Source organism: Myotis myotis, unplaced genomic scaffold (genome assembly GCF_014108235.1).
Source record: "Myotis myotis isolate mMyoMyo1 unplaced genomic scaffold, mMyoMyo1.p scaffold_m19_p_2, whole genome shotgun sequence".
Lineage (NCBI taxonomy): Eukaryota > Metazoa > Chordata > Mammalia > Chiroptera > Vespertilionidae > Myotis > Myotis myotis.
Window position 1 is genome coordinate 105814011 of NW_023416324.1, and position 22420 is coordinate 105836430.

The 22420-nt window shown below is 39.5% G+C and overlaps 1 protein-coding gene across 1 annotated transcript in view; it reads right to left on the reverse strand.

Moving 5' to 3' along the window:
* Nucleotides 1-22420, reverse strand: part of LOC118675623 (phospholipid scramblase 1-like) — an 89823-nt gene that overhangs the window by 63175 nt on the left and 4228 nt on the right. The gene's annotated exons all lie outside the window — the stretch shown is intronic.

A 22420-nucleotide genomic window follows, 5' to 3' on the forward strand; every position in this document is an offset into this window, starting at 1 on the left:
CAATAATAACCTTAAATATAAATGGATTAAATGCTTCAATCAAAAGACATCGGGTGGCTGAATGGATAAGAAAATGTGACCCATATATATGCTGTCTACAAAAGACCCACCTCAGAACAAGGGACTCACACAGACTGAAAATGAAGGGATGGAAAAATATTTTTCAGGAAAACAAAAGTGAAAAACAAGCTGGGGTAGCTATACTTATATCTGACAAAATAGACTTCAAAGGGAAGGCCGTAACAAGAGATTAGGATGGCTTCTTCATAATACTAAAGGGATTGATACAACAAGAGGATATAACTCTGGTGAATGCAGACTGGTGCAGCCAGTGTGAAAAACAGTTTGGAGTTTCATCAAGAAATTAAAAATGGAACTCCCATTTGACCCAGTCATCCCATTTATATGACTATATCCTATATCCTAAGAAACCTGTTACCATCATCAGAAAGAATGTATGCACCTCTATGTTCATAGCTGCACAATTTATATTAGCTAAGTCTTGGAAACATCCTAAGTGCCCATCAGCAGATCAGTGGATACAAAATCATGATAAATTTACACAATGGAATACTATTTAGAAACAAAAATGATAGAACATTACCATTTGTAATGGCATGGATGGACCTGGAGAATATTATGTGGAGTGAAATAAGCCATTCAGAGAAAGATAAGTATCACATGATTTCACTCATATGTGGAAGCAAATGAACAAATATAAACTGATGATAAAAAATAGACCTAGAGTCATAGAACCATGAACAGACTGTTGAACCTCACTGGGAAGGCAGCAGAGGGTGGGTAGGAAGAGAACAACCAATGAACTTGTACACATATATGCATAACCCATGGACACAGAAAATGAGGTGTTGAGGGCCTGTTATGGGGACAGGAGCGGGATGGAAGAGATTAGTGGGGGGGAAAGGGGGACCCATGTCATACTTTCAATAACAAATCCTATCTAATAAAAGAGTAATATTAAAATTAACCCCTATTCCATGACAAAGATGGCAGCGCCCATAGTGTCTGGGCAGGATGCTGGTGGCATCACCCTGGCAACGTGAGCCCAGCAGGCAATTGGGACCCAAAGGCAGCACCCCAAAGGGCCTCCTGGGAGGTGGCATCACAATTTACAATAGCTAATACCTGAAAATAGACCAAATGCCCATCAGTATGTGGGTGGATATAAAAGCTGTGGTTCATTTATACCATGGAATACTACACAGCAGTGAAAAAGAAGACTCTTACCCTTTGACACAGCATGGATGGACCTGGAGAGTATCATGCTAAGTGAAAATACATCAGTCAGAGAAAGGCAAGTATCACATACTCTCACTCAGATGTGGAATCTAATCAACAAAATAAACTGATGAACAGAGTGGATCCAGAGACATGGAATTATGGAACAGATTGTGGAATCTCAGAGGGAAGGCGGGAGAGGGTGGGAGGCAATCAGTCAAAGACCTTGTATGTATATAAGCATAACCCATGAACACAGACAATAGGGTGCTGAAGGCATGGGATGGGGAGGTTGGGGCAGGCTAGAGGGAGTTAATTGGGGAATTAGGCATATTTAATACTTCCAACAAGTATTAAAAGAAATAAATTGTTGTTTTCCAACTGAATTGTATGAGTTCATTATATATTTTCTGTATTCATTATATAATTATGAGATATATAATTTGCAAATATTTTGTCCCATTACAAAGGTTGCTTTTTAATTTTTTTTTCATGGTTTCCTGTGTTGTAAAGAAGATATTTAGTTTAATGTCATTCCACTTGCTTTAGTTTTTATTACCTGTGCTTTTCTAAAGTGTCCAAATAACCATTGCTCAGGCCAATGTCAAGGAGCTTATCCCATATGTTGTTTTTTATTCTCAGAGTTTTATGGTTTCTGGTCTTATGTTCAAATACTTAATGTATTTTGAGTTTATTTTTGTATATGGTGTAAAATATTGTTCCAGTTTCATTATTTTACATGTGATAATCCAGTTCTCCCAGTACCTTTAATTGAAGAGCTTATCCTTTCCAATTGTATATTTTTGTTCTTTGTCATAAATCAAGTGGCCATATATGTATGGGTTTATTTCTGGGCTCTCTATTCTGTCCCATTAATCTCTGTGTCTGCTATTATGCCAATACCATGCTGTTTGGGTTACTATAGCTTTGTAATTTAGTTTAAAATCAGGAAGTGTAATGCCACCAGATTTGTTCTTCTTTCTCAAAACTGTTTTGGCTATTGATACCTTTTGTGACTCCATACAATTTTAGGATTGTTCTTTTCTTTCAATGAAAACTGCCATTAGAATTGTAGTCTGAAGATTGCTTTGTGTAGTATGGACATTTGAACAATGTGTATTCTTCCAATCCATGCAAAAATTTTTTTTCTTTTTTGTGTGTCTTCTTCAATTTCTTTCATCAGTCTCTTATAGTTTTAAGTGTATAGGTATTTCCCCATCTTGGTTAAATTAATTGCTATGTATTTAATTCTTGTTGATGCAATTATAAGTGGGATTGTTTTTCTTTCTTTTTTCTTTTTTTTAATCCTTACCTGAGATTATGTTTTAATTTATTTGTTTATTTATTTATTTATAGAGAGGGAGGAAGAGAGAGCAAGGGAGAGAGAGAGAGAGAGATGTAAGAAAGAAACATTGACCAGTTGCCTCCCACATGTGCCCTGACCACAGATTGAACCCACACACTAGATATGTGTCCTAACCAGGAATCGAACCCACAACCTTTTGGTGTACAGAGCGATGCTCCAACCAACTGAGCCACTCAGCCAGCATGGGATTGTCTTCTTCTCTTACTGATAGTTCATCAATAACATATAAAAACACAACTTACTTTTATATATTAACTAGAGGCCCGGTGCACAAAAATTTGTGCACTCGGGGGGGTCCCTCAGCCCGACCTATGCCCTCTTGCAGTTTGGGACCACTCAGAGGATGTCCACCTGCTGGTTTAGGCTTGCTTCCTGGGGAATTGGGCCCAAGCTGGCAGTCAGACATCCCTCTGGCAGCCCGGCAGCCCTCACAGATATCAACTTGCCAGCGGGGAGCAGACCTAAGCTGTAGTTGGACACCCTTAGTGCTGCTGAGGAGGCGGGAGAGGCTCCCGCCACCACCTCTGTGCTGGCAACCATCAGCCTGGCTTGTGGCTGAGCAGAACTCCCCTTGTGGGAGCACACTGACCACCAGGGGGCAGCTCCTGCATTGAACGTCTGCCCCCTGGTGGTCAGTGTGTGTCATAGTGACCAGTCATTCCCAGTAATTTTGCTGTTAGGGTCAGTTTGCATATTACCCTTTTATTATATAGGATAGAGGCTTGGTGCATGGGTGAGGGCTGGCTGGTTTGCCCTGAAGGGTACCCTGGATCAGGGTGGGGGTCCCGCTGGGGTGCCTGGCCAGCCTGGGTGAGGAGCTAATGGCTGTTTGCAGGCTGGTCAAGCCACCCCCCGAGTGGGGACCTTCACCCCATGGAGGTTTGGCCAGCCTGGGTGAGGGGCTGATGGCTGTTTTCAGGCTGGCCAAGCCCCCCAGTGACGGAAGCTCCCAGCCTTTCCTTTTTTTCTTTTCTTTTTTATTCTGGGATTTATTTACCTTCTATAATTGAAACTTTGTAGCCTTAAGAGGAGCTCAGAGCTGGCCAGGGTGGGTGGAAGGGAAGCCTCCTGCTCGCTCCAGCTCCGTGGTCATGGCCGGCTGAAAGCAGGTATCTGGGGTTTACTTACCATCTATAATTGAAACTTTGTTGCTTTGAGTGTAGCTCAGAGCCCGCTGCAGCAAGCGGGAAGCTTGGCTTCTTCCATCATTGGGGCAACCAAGCCTCCTGTTTGCTCCAGCTCCGTGGCTGCTGGCTGCCATCTTGGTTGGATTAATTTGCATATAGTCGCTCTGATTGGCTGGTGGGCATGGCTTAAGGTGTGGCAAAGGTACAGTCAATTTGCATGTTTGCCTTTTATTAGTGTAGATTTTGTAACTTGCAAGTGCAGTGGAGCCTTGTTTCTAGAACTGAATTCATTCTGAGGACTTAAAAAAAGGATCATTTTTTCACATTAGAAATAATGTAAATTGAATTAATCTGTTCCAGGCCCCCAAATAATTTCCTGTTTTAACCATTCTTATATACAGTTCATATCTAATGTACTGTTTAATCTAAAAATAAACACTTTTTAAAAAAAGAACATGAAATGTAAATGAAACTTTAACAAAAAGGAAATGAAAAGTTTAATAATAAACAGCAAACAAATATTCACAGCACAACTTCCTGAGATGTTAACAACATGGAGTTTAGTGGTAAACTGATGCATACTTGCACATTCTCCCCTTCGTTTCCTAAGAGATGTGTGATTAATCATACAGGTATCAGAATGAAAGGGTTGTCAGGTTGAGGAGTGAATTATTCAAGACTAGAGGCCCTGCATGAAATATGTACAACAGTAGGCCTTCATTCCCCCAGCTGCTGGCACCAGCTTCCTTCTGGCACTTGGGACCCGGGCTTCCCTCACAGCCCCGGCTTTGTCTGAAAGGTCATCCAGAAGGTTATTATATCACACATATGAGTGAGATCATGTGATATTTATCTTTCCCTGGCTAACTTATTTTGCTTAGAATAATGCTCTCTAGTTCCATCCATGCTGTTGCAATTGGTAAAAGTTCCGATTTTTTTTATAGCGGCATAGTATTCCATTGTGTAGGTGTACCATAGTTTTAATCCACTCATCTGCTGATGGGCACTTAGGCTGTTTCCAAATCTTAGCTATTGTAAATTGTGCTGCTATGAACATAGGGGTGCATATATCCTTTCTGATTGGAGTTCCTTGCTTTTTGGGATATAGTCCTAGAAGTGGGATTACTGGGTCAAATGGGAGTTCCATTATTAACTTTTTGAGGAATCTCCATACTGTCTTCCACAGTGGCTGCACCAGTCTACATTCCCTCCAGCAGTACACAGGGATTCCATTTTCTTCACAACCTCGCCAGCACTTGTTGTTTGTTGATTATTGATGATAGCCATTCTGACAGGTGTGAGATGATATCTCATTGTTGTTTTGATTAGCATCTCTCCAGTGATTAGTGACTTTGAGCATGTTTTCATATGTCTCTTGGCCTTCGGTATGTCCTCTTTTGAAAAGTGTCTATTTAGCTCATTTGCCCATTTTTTGATTGGATTGTTTATCTTCCTTTTGTTAAGTTGTATGAGTTCTCTGTAAATGTTGGAGATTAAACCCTTATCTGAAATATCATTGGCAAATATGTTCTCCCATGCAGGGTGCATTCTAGTTATTTTGTTGATGCTCTCTTGCTGTGCAGAAGCTTTTTATTTTGATGTAGTCCCATTTGTTTATTTTCTCCTTAGTTTCCTTTGACATAGGAGATGTATCTGCAAACATTTTGCTACGAGAGATGTCTGAGATTTTGCTGCCTATTGTTTCTTCTAGAATTTTATGGCTTCCCATCTTACATTTAAGTCCTTTAATCAATTTGAGTTTGTTTTTGTGTATGGTGTAATTTGGTGATCTAGTTTCATTTTTTTGCATGTATCTGACCAAATTCCCAGCGCTGTTTATTAAAAAGACTGTCTTGACTCTACTGTATGCTTTTGCTTCCTTTGTCAAATATTAATTGAGCATAATGGCTTGGGTCTATTTCTGGGTTCTCTGTTCCTTTCCATTGGTTTATATGTCTGTTCTTGTGAGTACCAGGCAATTTTGAGAACAGTGGCTTGGTCATATAGCTTGATATTTGGTGCTGTGATCCCTCCAACTTTGTTGTTCTTTCTCAGGATTGCTGTGGCTATTCAAGGTCTTTTTTTATTCCAGATTAATTTTTGGACAGTTTGTTCTACATCTTGGAAGTATGCCGTTGCTATTTTAATGGGGATTGCATTGAATCTGTAGTCTGCTTTGGTTATATGGACATTTTAATGATCTTGATTCAACCAGTATATGAACATGGTATGTTTTTGCATGTGTTTATGACTCTTCTATCTCTTTTTTTCAATGTCCTTAAGTTTTCCAAGTACAGGTTTTTTACCTTCTTAGTTAAGTTTATTCCTCGGTATCTTAATTATTTGGTGCGATAGTAAATGATTTTGTTTTTTCATTTCTCTTTCTATGAGTTAATTATTGGTGTATAAAAAAGCCATAGATTTCTGGGTGTTAATTTTGTAACATGTTACATTTTCAAATTCACATATTAGGTCTAGTAATTTTTTGATGGAGTCTTTTGGGTTTTCAATATATAGTATCATGTCATCTGCGAATAAGGACAGTTTTACTTCTTCTTTTCCAATTTGGATGTTTTTTATTTCTTCTTTTTGTCTGATAACAATGGCTAGCACTTCCAGTACTATATCCAACAGGAGTGGTGAAAGTGGGCATCACTGTCTGGTTCCTCTTCTCAGGTGAAATGAGTTTAGTTTTTGCCCACTGAGTATTATGTTGGCTGTAGGTTTGTCATATAAGGCTTTTATTATGTTGAGGGATGATCCCTCTATTCTCACTTTGCTGAGAGTTTTTATCAAGAATGGCTGTTGGATTTTGTCAAATGCTTTTTCTGCATCAATTGATATGATTATGTGATTTTTGTCTCTCATTTTGTTTATGTGATGTATCACATTTATTGATTTATGGATATTGTACCATTCTTGCATACCCAGGATAAATCCCACTTGTTCATGGTGTATGATCTTTCTAATGTAATGCTGAATCTAATTTGCTAGATTTTATTTGAGGATTTTGGCATCTGTGTTCATCAAGGATATTGGCCTGTAGTTCTTTTTGTGTGTGTGTGTGTGTGTGTGTGTGTGTGTGTGTGTGTGTGTGTGGTGTCTTCATCTGGTTTTGGAATTAGGATAATGCTGGCTTCATAGAAAGAACTTGAAAGTCTTTCTTTCTTTTGAATATTTTGGAATAGTCTGAGGAGGATAGGTTTTAGTACTTATTTGAAAGCTTTGTAGAACTGCCCTCTAAAGCCTTCTGGACCAGGGCTTTTGTTTGCTGGAACATTTTTGATCACTGCTTCAATTTGTTCAGTAGTTATCAAGCTATTCAGGTTTTTCTATTCTTCATGCTTGAGTTTTGGGAGGTTGTATTTTTCTAGGGATATGTACATTTCTTCTAGATTGTCTAGTTTGTTGGGAAAGAGTTGTTCATAGTATTTTTGTAACAATACTTTGTATTTCTGTGGGATCTGTTATTATTTTGCCTCTTTCATTTCTGATTTTGTTTATTTGGGTCCTCTCTCTTTGCTTCTTGGTGAGCCTGTCTAGAGGTTCACCAATCTTGTTTATCCATTCAAAGAACCAGCTCTTGGTATTGTTGATCTTTTGTATTTTTTTTAATCTCTATGTCATTTATTTCTGCTCTGATCTTTACTATTTTCTTCCTTTTGCTTATGCTGGGCTTTTCTTGTTGATCTCTTTTTAACTCTTTGAATTGTATGGATAGATAATTTATTACCATTCTTTCTTGAGTGTTTTTTGTGGTAGGCCTGTAGAGCTATGAACTTCCCTCTCAAGTCTGCTTCCACACTGTCCCATAGATTTGAAATTGTTGTGTGTTCATTGTCATTCTTACCATGATGCTTTTTATTTTTTCTGTGGTCTCTTTGATGACCCAATCATTGTTTAATAGCATGCTATTTAGCCTTCAGTTTTTTATTTATCTTCATTGTTTTTATTGTAATTGATTGCTAATTTTATGCCATTGTGATCTGAGAAGATACTTGATATAATTTCTTTCTTTTTTTCTTTTTGCTTAAAGTATTACAAAGGGTATTACATATGTGTCCATTTTATCCCCCCGCCCTAGACAGTCCCCTAGCCTCCCCTATCCCCCAGTGTCTTATGTCCACTGGTTATGCTTATATGCATGCATACAAGTCCTTTAGTTGATCTCTTACCCCCCTACCTCCTGCCCCCCAACCCTCCCCGGCCTTCCCACTGCAGTTTGACAATCTGCTTGAGGCAGCTCTGCCTCTGTATCTATTATTGTTCAAAAGTTTATAATGGTCTCTATTATTCAAGAATGAGTGAGATCATGTGGTATTTTTCCTTCATTGATTGGCTTATTTCACTTAGCATAATGCTCTCCAGTTCCATCCATGATGTTGCAAAAGGTAAGAGTTCCTTCCTTTTTAGAGCAGCATAGTATTCCATCGTGTAGATGTACCACTGTTTTCTAATCCATTCATCTACTGATGGGCACTTAGGCTGTTTCCAGATCGTAGCTATGATGAATTGTGCTGCTATGAACATAGGGGTGCATATATCCTTTCTGATTGGCATTTCTGGTTTCTTGGGATATATTCCTAGAAGTGGGATCACCGGGTCAAATGGGAGTTCCATTTTTAGTTTTTTAAGGAAACTCCATACTGTCTTCCATAGTGGCTGCACCAGTCTGCATTCCCACCAGCAGTGCACAAGTGTTCCTTTTTCTCCACATCTTCTCCAGCACTTGTCGTTTGTTGATTTGTTGATGATAGCCAGTCTGACAGGTGTGAGATGGTACCTCATTGTTGTTTTGATTTGCATCTCTCGGATGATTAGTGACTTTGAGCATGTTTTCATATGTCTCTTGGCTTTCTGAATGTCCTCTTTTGAAAGGTGTCTATTTAGGTCCTTTGCCCATTTTTTGATTGGATTGTTTATCTTCCTTTTGTTAAGTTGTATGAGTTCCCTATAAATTTTGGAGATTAAGCCCTTATCAGATATGACATTGGCAAATATGTTTTCCCACACAGTGGGTTTTCTCGTTGTTTTGTTGATGCTTTCTTTTGCTGTGCAGAAGCTTTTTATTTTGATGTAGTACCATTTGTTCATTTTCTCTTTAGTTTCAAGTGCCCTAGGAGCTGTATCAGTGAAGAAATTGCTTTGGCATATGTCTGAGATTTTGTTGCCTTTGGATTCTTCTAGAATTTTTATGGTTTCCTGTCGTACATTTAAGTCCTTTATCCATTTTGAGTTTATTTCTGTGTATGGTTGAAGTTGGTGGTCTAGTTTCATTTTCTTGCATATATCTGTCCAATTCTCCCAACACCATTTATTGAAGAGACTATCTTGGCTCCATTGTATGTTCTTGCCTCCTTTGTCAAATATTAATTGAACATATTGGTTCGGGCCGATTTCTGCGCTCTCTATTCTATTCCATTGATCTATATGCCTATTCTTGTGCCAGTACCAGGCAGTTTTGAGAACAGTGGCTTTGTAATACAGCTTGATATCTGGTATTGAGTTCCAACCTACTTTGTTCTTTTTCAGGATTGCTGCAGCTATTCGGGGTCTTTTTTTATTCCAGATGAATTTTTGTAGAGTTCGTTCTAGATCTCTGAAGTATGCCGTTGGTATTTTAATGGGAAGTGCGTTGAATTTATAGATTGCTTTGGGTAGTATGGACATTTTAATGATGTTGATTCTACCAATCCATGAACACGGTATGTTCTTCCATCTGTTTATGTCTTCCTCTATATCTTTTTTCAATGTCCTGTAGTTTTCTGAGTAGAGGTCTTTTACCTCTTTAGTTAAGTTTATTCCTAGATACCTTAATTTTTTTGGTGCGATGGTAAACGGGATTATTTTTATAATCTCTCTTTCTGAAAGTTCACTATTGGTGTATAGAAATGCCTCAGATTTCTTGGGGTTAATTTTGTATCCTGCTACATTGCCAAATTCATCTATTAAGTCTAGTAGCTTTTTGATGGAGTCTCTAGGGTTTTGTATGTATAATATCATGTCATCTGCAAATAAGGACAGTTTTACTTCCTCTTTTCCAATTTGGATGCCTTTTATTTCTTCTTCTTACCGAATTGCTATGGCTAACACATCCAGTACTATGTTGAACAGGAGTGGTGAGAGGGGACATCCCTGTCTTGTTCCTATTCTTAGGGGAAATGGTGTTAGTTTTTGTCCATTGAGTATGATGTTGGCTGTGGGCCTGTCATATATGGCTTTTTTTATGTTGAGGTATTATCCTTCTACTCCCGCCTTACTGAGTGTTTTTATCAAAAATGGGTGTTGAATTTTGTCAAATGCTTTTTCTGCATCAATTGATATGACCATGAGGTTTTTTTCTTTCAATTTTTTTATGTGATGTGTCACGTTTATTGATTTGCGGATATTGTACCATCCTTGCATCCCTGGGATAAATACTACTTGGTCATGGTGTATGATCTTTCTGATGTACTGCTCGATCCGATTTGCTATGATTTTGTTAAGGATTTTGGCATCTGTGTTCATGAGGGATATTGGCCTGTAATTCTCTTTCATTGTGTTGTGTTTACCTGGTTTTGGTATTAGGGTGATGCTGGCTTCATAGAATGAGCTGGGAAGTGTTCCTTCCTCTTGAATTTTTTGTAGTAGTCTGAGGAGGATAGGTTTTAGTTCTCTCTTGAATGTTTGGTAAAACTCCCCTGTGAAGCCGTCTGGTCCTGGGCTTTTGTTTGATGGAAGGTTTTTGATGACTGCTTCAATTTCTTCCATAGTTATTGGCCTGTTGAGATTTTTAGATTCTTCCTGATTGAGTTTTGGAATGTTGTATTTTTCTAGGAATTTGTCCATTTCCTCCATGTTGTCTAGTTTGTTGGAGTAGAGCTGTCCATCGTATTTTTTAACAATCATTCTTATTTCTGTGGGGTCTGTTGTTATTTCACCTCTATCTTTTCTGATTTTGTTTATTTGGGTCCTCTCTCTTTGCTTCTTGGTGAGTCTGGCTAGAGGTTTGTCAATCTTGTTTATCCTTTCAAAGAACCAGCTCTTGGTTTCATTGATTTTCTGTATTGTTTTTTTGGTCTCTATGTCATTCATTTCTGCTCTAATCTTTATTATCTCCTTCCTTCTGCTCACTCTGGGCTTTTCTTGTTGCTCTCTTTCTAATTCTTTGAGTTGTAGAGTTAGATGATTTACTACCGTTTTTTCTTGTTTTTTGAGATTGGCCTGTAGAGCTATAAACTTCCCTCTCAGGACTGCTTTCATTGTGTCCCATAGGTTTTGGATTGTTGTGTTTTCATTGTCATTAGTTTCCAGGATGTTTTAAATTTCTTCTTTGATCTCATTTCTAACCCAATCTATATTTAATAGCATGCTATTCAGCTCCCAGGTGTTTGAGTATTTTGGGTTGTTTTTATTGTAGTTTATTTCTAATATTATGCCATCGCGGTCTGCGAAGACGCTTTTTATGATTTCAATCTTCTTGAATTTGGGGATACTTTGCTTGTGACCCAATATATGGTCTATTTTTGAATATGTGTTATGAGCAGTTGAGTAAAATGTATATTCCGTGGCATTGGGGTGAAGTGTTCTGAAGGTGTCTATTAAGTCCATCTGATCTAGTGAGTCATTTAGGATTGCTGTATCTTTGCTGATTGTTTGTCTAGAGAACTTATCCAGTGCTGTCAGTGGTATATTAAAGTCCCCTACTATGATTGTCTTGTTGTCGATCTCTCTTTTGATATCTTCCAGGAGATTTTTTATGAATTTGGGTGCTCCTGCATTGGGTGCATATATGTTTACCAGGGTTATATCTTCTTGTTGTATTGATCCCTTTAGTATTATGAAGTGGCCTTCCTTATCTCTTGTTATGGCCTTCACTTTGAGGTCTATTTTGTCAGATATAAGTATTGCTACCCCAGCTTTCTTTTCCTTTCCATTTGCCTGAAAGATATTTTTCCATCCTTTCACTTTCAATCTGTGTGAGTCCCTTCTAATGAGGTGGGTTTCTTGTAGACAGCAGATGTATGGGTCATGTTTTTTTATCCATTCAGCCACTCGATGTCTTTTCGTTGGAGCATTTAGTCCATTTATGTTTAAAGTTATTATTGAAAGGTATTTGTTTGTAGCCATTTCTTTTTTTGTGTGGCTGTTTTCTTTCTGAGCTTTTTATTTCTTATTTTTATACCAGTCCCTTTAGCATTCCTTGCATTGCTGGCTTGGTGTTGATAAACTCCCTTAGCCTTTTTTGTCTGTGAAGCTTCTTATTTCCCCTTCAAGTTTGAATGATAGCCTTGCTGGATAGAGTATTCTTGGATTTAGTCCTTTGCTTTGCATCACTTTGTAAATTTCTGTCCATACTTTTCTGGCCTGATGTGTTTCTGTTGATAAATCATTTGACAATCTAATGGGAGATCTCTTGTATGTAACTTTCCGTCTCTCTCTTGCAGCCTGTAAGATTCTCTTTTTGTCATGAACATTTGCCATGGTAACTATGATGTGTCTTGGTGTGGGTCTTTTCGGGTTCATCTTGTTTGGGACTCTGTGGGCTTGTGTGACTTTTTTCTTCCCCACCACAGGGAAGTTTTTGGTATTATTTCTTCGAATAGGTTTTCTAATCCTTGTTCATCTTTCTGTTGCTCTGGTACCCCTATTATTCGTATGTTGTTTTGTTTCATGTTGTCCCAAAGCTCCCTTAGGCTCTCCTCCTGTCTTTTAATTTTTTTCTCCAATTGCAGTACATTTTGGGTGTGTTTTGCTTCCTTGTCTTCTAATTCACTAATTCGGTCCTCCGCTTCTCCTAGTCTACTGTTGATACTTTCAATGGAGTTTTTCATTGCAGCTACATCACTCTTCATTTCTTCTTGGGTCTAACTTAAGTTGTTGATTTTTTCATCTGTTTCTTCTAGCTTCTTCCATATGTTATTGATTTTTTCATCTGTTTCTTCTTGCTTCTTGCAGAGGTTGTTGATTTTTTCCTCCATCCGGTTTATGCACTCTAGGACCCTTTTTCTGAATTCTTTTTCTGTCATGTTGCATGCCTCTGTATAACTTAGCTGCTTTTCTGGAGAGTCCTCCTTCTCTTTCCTTTGGGGGTTTCTTTGTCTACCCATTTTTGATCTCACTGACATATCTAGACGCTGAGTCGTTCAGTGGTTGCTCCTTTGGTGGCAGTGACTCCTTGGTCTGTGGGTGCTCTTCGGCGGTTGCAGTAGCAGCTGCTCTTCACTTGGCAGCAGCTCCTCTGGTGGGTGCTGTTCACAGCTGTGGTGGCTCTTCTGGTTGGTGGGTCGAGGTTTCACATACAGCTGTTGTTCCTCAGCAGAGGGTGTGGTGCTCAGGAGTTTGCTGTTGCTTGGATCTGCTGCGTTGATTTAAAGGCACAAAATACAACACAACAAGGCACCACGTACCAGGCACCATACACAAATATATTCACGATATTAATAACCCCAAATAAAGGTTACCACCCGAATTAATAGAATTAGGGGATAAGGAAGAAGGAAGAGAAAAAATAAAAGAGAAAAAAGAAAAGAAAAGTAGGGATCAAAAAAAGGAGTGCAAAAATGAAATTGGGAAAAAGGAGGGGGGAAAATAAAAGCGAGAAAAGAAAAGAAAAAAAAAGAAAAAGAGCGAAAAGAGAGAATGAAGTGGAAGAGGGGAAGAGAGTTTTTATATGAGGAGTATACTCCTATAGAACCGCCACTAATCCCAACAAATTCCAGCAAGAGCTCCCTGGAGATGAATGCAAACTAGAAACAGCCAATAATATAACGATGAAAATAGAATGGAGAACACTAATCCGAAAATAAAATAATGAGAAAATAAAATGGCACTTTAAAAAATGGTAAAATGGTAGCAGTAATAATACTGGTTAAAAATAAAAAGGTAGTAATTAAAAGGTTAAAATCAGGTGATGGAAAAAGAAGGAGAAAAAAAAGAAAAGAAAAAAAGAAGAAAGAGAGAAAAAAAGAAAAAAATTGGTTTCTTAGTTAAAAGGTGAAAAAAGAAAAAAAAATTGCAGTAGTGAAGGTCCTTCTTTTCTTCTATTCTTCAGTGTGGCTCGCCTTAGACCTGCCAGGTATTCAGGAGAGTGTTGAGTTTCCCTGCGATACACTGTTCCTCTGTGTTGTAAACCACAGTCTTAATTTTAAAGCAGGCCGTATTTGTTTCCCAGACTGCCTTATTTTGTGTTTAGCAAAGAGTCAGTTTGTGGGTCAGCCTCTGGGTGGCAGTGTTCTGGGGTTGGCCTCTGAGGTTATAGGGCCTGTCTGTCCAGTGGAAGTTCACTGCCCAGAGCTGGCTGTGTAATAGTTAGTTACCGGCGCTGTGTTGTTGCTGGGATTGAAAATCCCTCTATAGTCCAGACCCTGTTAACTCCCAGGGACTGATCACATTATTTTAATCCTTGATCTCATTCAGGGTGGAATCTGGGTGTGGCTGTGCTCCTTGCCTGGGAGTCTCACTCTCCGGAGAGAATGGCTGCCCCAGTCCTGGGCTCAGGGGTGTCTCAGCACTCAATTTGCTGCCACCTCTCCCGGTCCCCCTTCTCTCCTCAGTCTCTCCCCAGATTCCACTCCTCCGCACACTCTCCCTCTCTTCAGCACAGGTGAGTGTCTGTATCCGAAATGTCCCATGAACAGGATTCAGTGAAAACAAACAAACAAACGCCAGCCGCGGAAACGGGGAAGGCTTGGTTTCTGTAAGCTTCTTCTCTTACCGGGACTGCATGGTCTGGTCAGCTCTTCAGGCTGTCCCCTTTAGGCTCAGTCCTCTGTGATCACAGAACCCAGCTCTCAATTCCCCCAGCGGCGCCAGGAATCCCGCGGTTCTCCTTTCCCCCGTCAGGGGCTGTGCCTGTCCCAAGGGACATGGCTGTGTGCCACGCGGTCTCCCTCCGACCCTCTGGGCTCAGAGGTCTGGCAAACTTTCCTGCCCAAATCCCTGTTTTTTTTACCTTTCCAGGGGAGTTCTGCTCTTCCCGGCTGCAAACCGTCTCACCAGCTGAGCAATTTCGCCAATTCAGGGTGGGTGTTATTAGTTTCAGCTGTTCACTCCATTTGCACCGGGACACGACCTGGGACGCATCTGCCTATATCGCCGCCATCTTCCGTCTCACTTGATATGATTTCAATCTTCTTGAATTTGAAAAGTCTTTGTCTATGTCCCAATATGTGGTCTATCATTGAAAAGGACCCATGTACACTGGAGAAGAATGTGTATTCTGTGGCTTTGGGGTGAAATGTTCTGAAGATGTCAATTAAGTTTAACTGATCTAGTGAGTCATTTAGGATTGATATTTCTTTGCTGATTTTTTGTTTAGAGGATTTATCTAGTGGTGCTAGTGGGGTTTCAAAGACCCCTTGTATGACTGTATTGCTGTGAACATCTCCTGTGATATCTTCCTGAATTTTTTATGTATTTGGATGCTCCTGTATTGTGTGCATATATGTTTACCAGAGTTATATCTTCTTGTTCAATTGCTCCCTTTAGTATTGTGAAATGGCCTTCCTTACCTCTTGTTATGGCCTTTACTTTGAGGTCTAATTTGTCAGATATAAATATTGTTACCCCAGCTTTTTTTTTCTTTCATTTCCATTCACCTAAAAATCCTTTTTCCATCCCTTCACTCTCAATCTGTGTGAATCCTTTGTTCTGAGTTGTGTCTCCTATAGACAGCAGACATATAGGTCATGTTTTCTTATCCACTCAGCTACCCTATGTCTTTTTGTTGGGGCATTTAATCCATTTACATTTAAAGTTATTATTGATAGGTGCTTGTTTGCCACCATTTTTATTCTTTATGCCTGTGTTCCCTCTTCCCTTCTTATTTCTTATTTTTACAGCAGTCCCTATAGCATTTCTTGCATTCCTTTTTTGGTGGTAATAAACTCCCTTAGCCCTTGTCTGTGAAGCTCCTGATTTCCCCTCAACTTTGATTGATAGCCTTACTGAGTACAGTATTCTAAGATTCAGACCCTTATTTTACATGACTTTTTATATTTCAGTCCAGGGAATCTTCTGGGCTGTTGTGTTTCTGTTGAGAAATCAGTCAATAGACTGATGGGAGATCCCTTGTAGGTAATTCTCTGTCTCTCTCTGGCAGCCTTTAAGATTCTTACTTTGTCATTGGTGTTTGCCAATTTAATTATAATGTGTTTTTGCGTCAGTCCTTTTGGGTTCATTTTTGGGGGGACTCTGTGAGCTTCTTGGACTTGTGTGAGTTTTTTCTTCTTCCCAGTATCAATGAAGTTTTCTGTCATTATTTCTTCCTATAGGTTTTCTATTCTTTGCTCAGTTTCCTCTCCTTCTGTGATCTCTACTATGAGGATGTTGTTTCATTTCATGTTGTCCCAAAGTTCCCTTAGGCACTACTCCTATTTTTTAAGTTTTTCCAGTTGCTGCTCCACTTGGGTATTTTTTCCTACCTTTTCTTATAGCTCACTGATGTGGTCCTCTGTTTCTTCTAGTCTACTGTTGATGCTCTCTGTTGTTTTCTTTATTCCAGCGATGTCATTTTCATTTCTTCCGGTTCTTCTTCACTTCCTCTTGGTCTTACACATATTGTTGAATTTGTCTTCCATCCTTTTCAATGTCCTTATATTTTATGACCATTGCTCTGAATTCTTTCCCTGACATATTGCTTGCCTCCATTTCATTTACTTCCCTTTCTGGTGATTCCTCCTTTTCTTTCATATGTGTGTTTCTTTGTCTTCCCATGTTCGATCCTCTCAGGGTGTCTGGGTATGTAGCTCTATCTCTCTTGCATTGTCTTAAAGGCACAAAATACAACACAACAAGATACAATGCACAGGGCACCAAACACAAATGTATTCACCAATAACCCCAAACAATGGTGACCACCAGAGAAAAGAGAATTAGGGGAGAGATAAGAGTGCAAAAATGATTTTGAGAAAACGTAAAAATATAAGAGAGAAAAGAAATAAGAAAAAGAAGGGAAAATATATGTATGTGGGGAGAAAATTTTAAAAAGAACAACAACTAATCAAAAAAAAATGCAAACAACAAACACCCAGCTGAATCTGAGGAGGTAGAGCTCTCTCTAGATCAGTGGTTCTCAACCTTTCTATTGCTGCGACCCTTTAATACAGTTCCTCATGTTGGTGACCCCAACCATAAAATTATTTCTGTTGCTACTTCATAACTGTAAGTTTGCTACTGTTATGAATCGTAATGTAAATATCTGATATGCAGGATGTATTTTCATTGTTACAAATTGAACATAATTAAAGCATAGTGATTAGTCACAAAAACAAATGTAATTATATATGTGTTTTCCAATGGTCTTAGGCGACCCCTGTGAAAGAGTTGTTCGACCCCCAAAGGGGTTGCGACCCACAGGTTGAGAACCGCTGCTCTGGGCGATCTCTGACCTTTCTATCCATGGATTGCCTTACCAGCTGTGTTTAATTCGCCAATTCTGGGTGGATTTTTTTGATTCAGCTGTTTCTTCTCTCTGCTCTGTGAGAAAGCACAGGGCCCATCCGCATATTTGGCACTGATTTGTCTCCCCCTGCACAAACTTTTTAGGCACCTGTGGTCGGGGTGGCTGGAGTCTCGGTATTTGTGGGTTCTCAGCTGAGGCAGCTGGTCCCTGGGTATTGTGTTTTTAAGGTCCAGAGAGTTATCCAAGATCTTTCTGGGTGAAGGTAACACTGGGCTTCTGATCACAGCTGCTCTTCCCTTCAAGATCCAAACCAGAATTTCTTATTGAAATTCTCTGAGTCTTAGATCTAGATGTCTGTGTCTTTCTCTATATTACAGAAGCTTTCAGCCATTATTCTTTAGATAAGATTTCAGCCTCTTTATCTTTCTTCTCTTTCTCAGATCTCTATAATGCAAATATTGTTCTGTTGTTGGAAGTAATAAAAAAATCAAACTTGCCCTAGCTGGCTTGGCTCAGTGGATAGAGCATCAGCCTGCAGACTGAAGGGTCCCAGGTTCAATTCCGGCCAAGGGCACATGCCTGGGTTGCAGGCTTGTTCCCCAGTAGGGGGTGTGCAGGAGGCAGCCAATCAATGATTCTCTCTCATCATTGGTGTTTCTATCTCTCTCTCCTTCTCCCTTACTCTCTGAAATCAATAAATATATTTAAAGTTATTTTTAAAAAAAATCACACTGCTGGTTGACTCACAAGCTGGACCCAGTGTTTTAACCTGTCTTTGGAATGTAAGATCTACCTATCTTTCCCACAGTGGGAGCTGTTTCAAGGACATAACATTGAGAGAATAAGTTAAAACCATTTGATATATATATATATATATATATATATATGTATATATATATATATATACATACTGAATTAAGGTCTCTATATAAATTTTTCAGATTCTAGAAGCAAATGAGATCTACTCATCTTGTGGGAACCAAGGTAATTCTCATAAGTTTCCTTACTTATTAAATCTGTTACCTATCAATCTGTTGTCACCTGCCTCTTAGGCCTCTCCTTGCCCTCTGAGTAAGGAGCCAGTTTGCTAACCAGCATGGTCCACCTGATGTTATCCCATAAGACTATCTTCACTCTTTTTCATTCTTTTTTCTTTATGCTCCTATGATTGGATAAATTCTACTGTCCTATCTTAAAATGTTCCAAGTTGTTTTTCTGTTTCATATTTTCTTATGTTAAATCCCTATATTGAAATTTTCAGGTCAGTTCCTGTATTCTTCAGCTATCTATTTGTGTTTGGTACTTTCTATCCCTTGTTTAAATTTTCACTTTGTTCATTCATTGTTCTCGGGACGTCAGTGAGCATCTTTGGACCCTTATTTAGAACCCTTTTTCAGGTAAATCACTTACCTCTGTTTCATTAATGTCTTTTCTGAGTTTTTATTTATTTATTTTTGTTTATTTGGAATATAATTCTTTGTTTTTCATTTTCCTTGACTCCCTGTGTTGGTTTCTGAAAATTAAATAAAACAGCCACCTCTCTCAGTTTTAAAGAAGTAGCTTTTGTAGCAGATAAAACCTCCCATTTGACTCTGACTTACCTCTTAGTTGTTTCTCAGACCTTATAATTGCCCAAGCAGTCTTCTTATTCTTAATGGCTACCAGTAGTTTAGAATATGCCAAGACCTTTTAATCTCCCAAAGGACAGACTCTCAGTCAATGCCTAGATACAGGCTGATTGGAAGGCAGACTTTCAGGTAACAACTTTTAAAGTATGCAAACATACTTTTTTTAGGTGAAGATTGGAAAATGGGAGTTTCTCTCTTCTATATGAACTGATTCCTGGGGGAATGGGCAGCTAAGAACTCTTTCTTTGTATGACACCTTCTCCTTGAATCCATAAACACAAGCCCTGCTGGCTATCAGAGCCAGGCTACCAATGGATGTGTATCCTGAATGACAGCCACAACAGCTAGGGATACCAAACAAGTACACAAGTTCCTTTTGGGGGATATCAGTGACCTGGGGTGGGACAGAGGAAAATCATGAAGTTGGCTTCCATTGGCCTCTGTGATCTCTGGAGAGTATTGCTGTTGGCTCCTAGGTGTGTGTTAAATTAGAAACCTGTGCCCCAAATTTAGAAATACACTTTTTTTTCCAAAAACAAATATGCTACTTTCACATAAAGACTGGCTTGTGTCAATCTGTTGCTGCTGTGTGTTGAGCCATGGTAAGTCACATAGGACCTTTATTAACTGTCTCTGTGTTTGCTGTAGCATTGTGGGACATGAACACAAGCCCCCTTGGCTTTCAAAGCTAGGTGTTTTGGCAACTCATCCTGTACATAGAAATCTTAAAAGTTGGAGCATCACATGTGATGTACATACCCATTGCTACTCAGGGAGAAGCTGGGAGTTCTGAGTTCCCTCCTGGTTGTGTGTCACTATACCAGGTGTGGAGTTTATGATAACATAGTGTTACGGCCTTTCTTATCTGTTTCAATATGAGTTTTCTCTCATTTGCCCAGTGTATAGAAGTCACACAGCTAGTTTCTGGGTTTCTTTCAGAGGAAATTGTTCTGTATGTAGCTGAAGATTCAGTGTGTCCATCACTATCTTGGACTAGACCATTATAACTAATTTAGATGTAATAGGTGGTGATTTTATATTTTAATCAAATCCATTAGTCTGCTAGTACAATTAATGTTCTAAATCTACAAATATAAAGGAACTTTGTAGAGAGATAAAGGTGGATTCACTGATGAACAAAATAGATCCAAAATCATAGAAGCATGGAAAACTGATACATCTCAGAGGGAATGCGGGGGTGGGTGGGGAAAGATTAACCAAAAAACTTATATGCATTTAGGCATAGCCATGGACACAAACAATAGTGTGGTGAAGGCCTGGCGGGGTGGGGGGTATGGGATGGAGGAGATCAGTGGGGAAAAATAGGGGCCTTCTGTAATAATTTCAACAATAAAGATAAATTTTTTAAAAAGATGGATTCAACAGGTATATTCTAAAATTTAGCAGTTTTCTCAAAACGTCTTATATCTAGAAGTAAGACACTATAGTTACTGAAACTATCCAGGTCTTTGTCCTCTGTTGGTGGTCCTGAAACATCTAGTGGCTTCCAAAGTTTATTTTTGCATTTGGGGAGCACTGGAAGCATCTTGTAGAGTCAAAGGTGTCACTTAAAATGATCAGGAGTACTCTTCTAGGAAGCTAGGCTAATGGATTTGCTGGTTAGCACAGTCCAACATTGTAGGGTTGCTTAATCGAAGCTGGTAATTCACAATCCATGGAACAAAGGTTTTTCAGGGTTCATCTCAATTTTGAAGAGAAAGTGTGGGCAGGAATATGATTTTCCAAAACATACCCATCCAAATTTTAAAAGTTCACTTACTTTGGAAATATACTAATGCAACTATTAATACATGGTACTAAGGTAACATGAACTATTGCATGTGGTTCTGTGTCAATCTCAAGGTTATCACAAATTGGGGAGAAAATAGCTGAAGTGATACAAGTCAGATAAAGTAATAGAATCACTGAAGTGAAGGAGGAACAAAAATAAGGTTTGATTGTTGTCCTTCTAAATTAGGCTCAGTGTCATGAGGACAGATGCCCAAAGAAATAGCATTTTAACACTTGACTCCTAATTTCAAGGAATGAGCTGATGATAATCTTTATTATTTTATTATCAGGGAGAGAGACATTTGTAAATAATGAGGCTTAATGAACACATAACAAAAGTTGTTATATTTGTGGTTGTTGATGTGCTTTTATCTGCATAAATGTCTTCTTTTTATGAAAATACTAGTGTCCTGGTACACAGATTTGTGCACATGAAAGGAAATTAATTAGAAGAAATATTTTAATATCACTATTCGCCCTTTCTTTATAATAGAAGTGTCAACCAAATTCACGATCTACAATGACGGGTTGAAATACACATATGCGATTGGTGCCAGCAAGAGCTTTATATGTATCATGCATGTGTGAGTCATATAGACTTTTATATATATATATCGATAAACTTGCTTAATTAGACCTGCTTTCTGATTTAGCTAAACTTTTTCCAGCTCAATGAAGAACCCAAATTTTCTTTCAGGTAATTTTCAACAACACAGCAGTATATATCAATAAGAAGCAGATTATTATGGTAGATCATGCAGGTAGAAAAAAATGGTAAAATATTTAACTGTAGCAGTGTTTGACTATATTCTGCTCAGTGAGAAAACCTGTAGTCATTTTCAAGTTACACTGTTTCTTATTTCTCTTCAGTTGGGTCAAGTTTCTAAACTTTCTAAATCTCCATTGTCTTGCTAATGAAAAGAAAATAGGATTCTACTAAGTCTTCTATCTACCTAACCCAGGACTTCTGTGAGTATAAAATGAGATGAGGCATGGAAAAATGTTTCAAAAACATTTGGTTGAACTGTAAATGTTTGCACCTGGCTATATAGCAAGTCAGATTCCTGGGCTGAAGAAACTCCAAGGAAGCTAGTTGCTAGGGAGAGGATGCCAGGCATTGCTACATGACATCATTACCCAGTGCCCTCAGTGACCATTTCTGGCCTGGGCTGGGCTGTGGTTGCATTTTGTACCTTGGGGTCTTGACAGCTTTGGCTGCGATTTGGTGGGGTGTCGCTCTGGGGTGGTGGTAGGTCCTGTGTCCTACTTGGGGGAAGCCGAGTGTTGGTTTGTCAGCACCAGCCCTCTCATAGTCTGGGACCCCTCGGGGGTGACCACTTGCTAGCTTAGGCCTGCTCCCTGGGGGATTGGGCCTAAGATGGCAATCAGACATCCCTCTGGCAGCCCGGCAGCCCTCGGAGGATGTCCACTTGCCAGCGGGGAGCAGACCTAAGCTGCAGTCAGACATCCTTAATGCTGCTGAGGAGACAGGAAAGGCTCCCACCACCACTGTTGTACTGGCAGCCATCAGCCTGGCTTGTGGTTGAGCAGAGCTTCCCCTGTGGGAGCGCACTGACCACCAGAGGGCAGGCAGCTCCTGCATTGAGCATCTTCCCCCTGGTGGTCAGTGTGTGTCATAGTGACCAGTCATTCCCAGTCTTTCTGCTGTTAGGGTCAGTTTGCATATTATCCTTTTACTATATAGGATAGAGGCCTGGTGCATGGGAGGGGGCCAGCTGGTTTGCTCTGAAGGGTGTCCTGGATCAGGGTGGGGGTCCTGCTTGGGTGCCTGGCCAGCCTGGGTGAGGGGCTGATGGCTGTTTGCAGCTGGTCATACCCCCTTCAGGGTGGGGGTCCCCACTGGGGTGCCTGGCCAGTCTGGGTG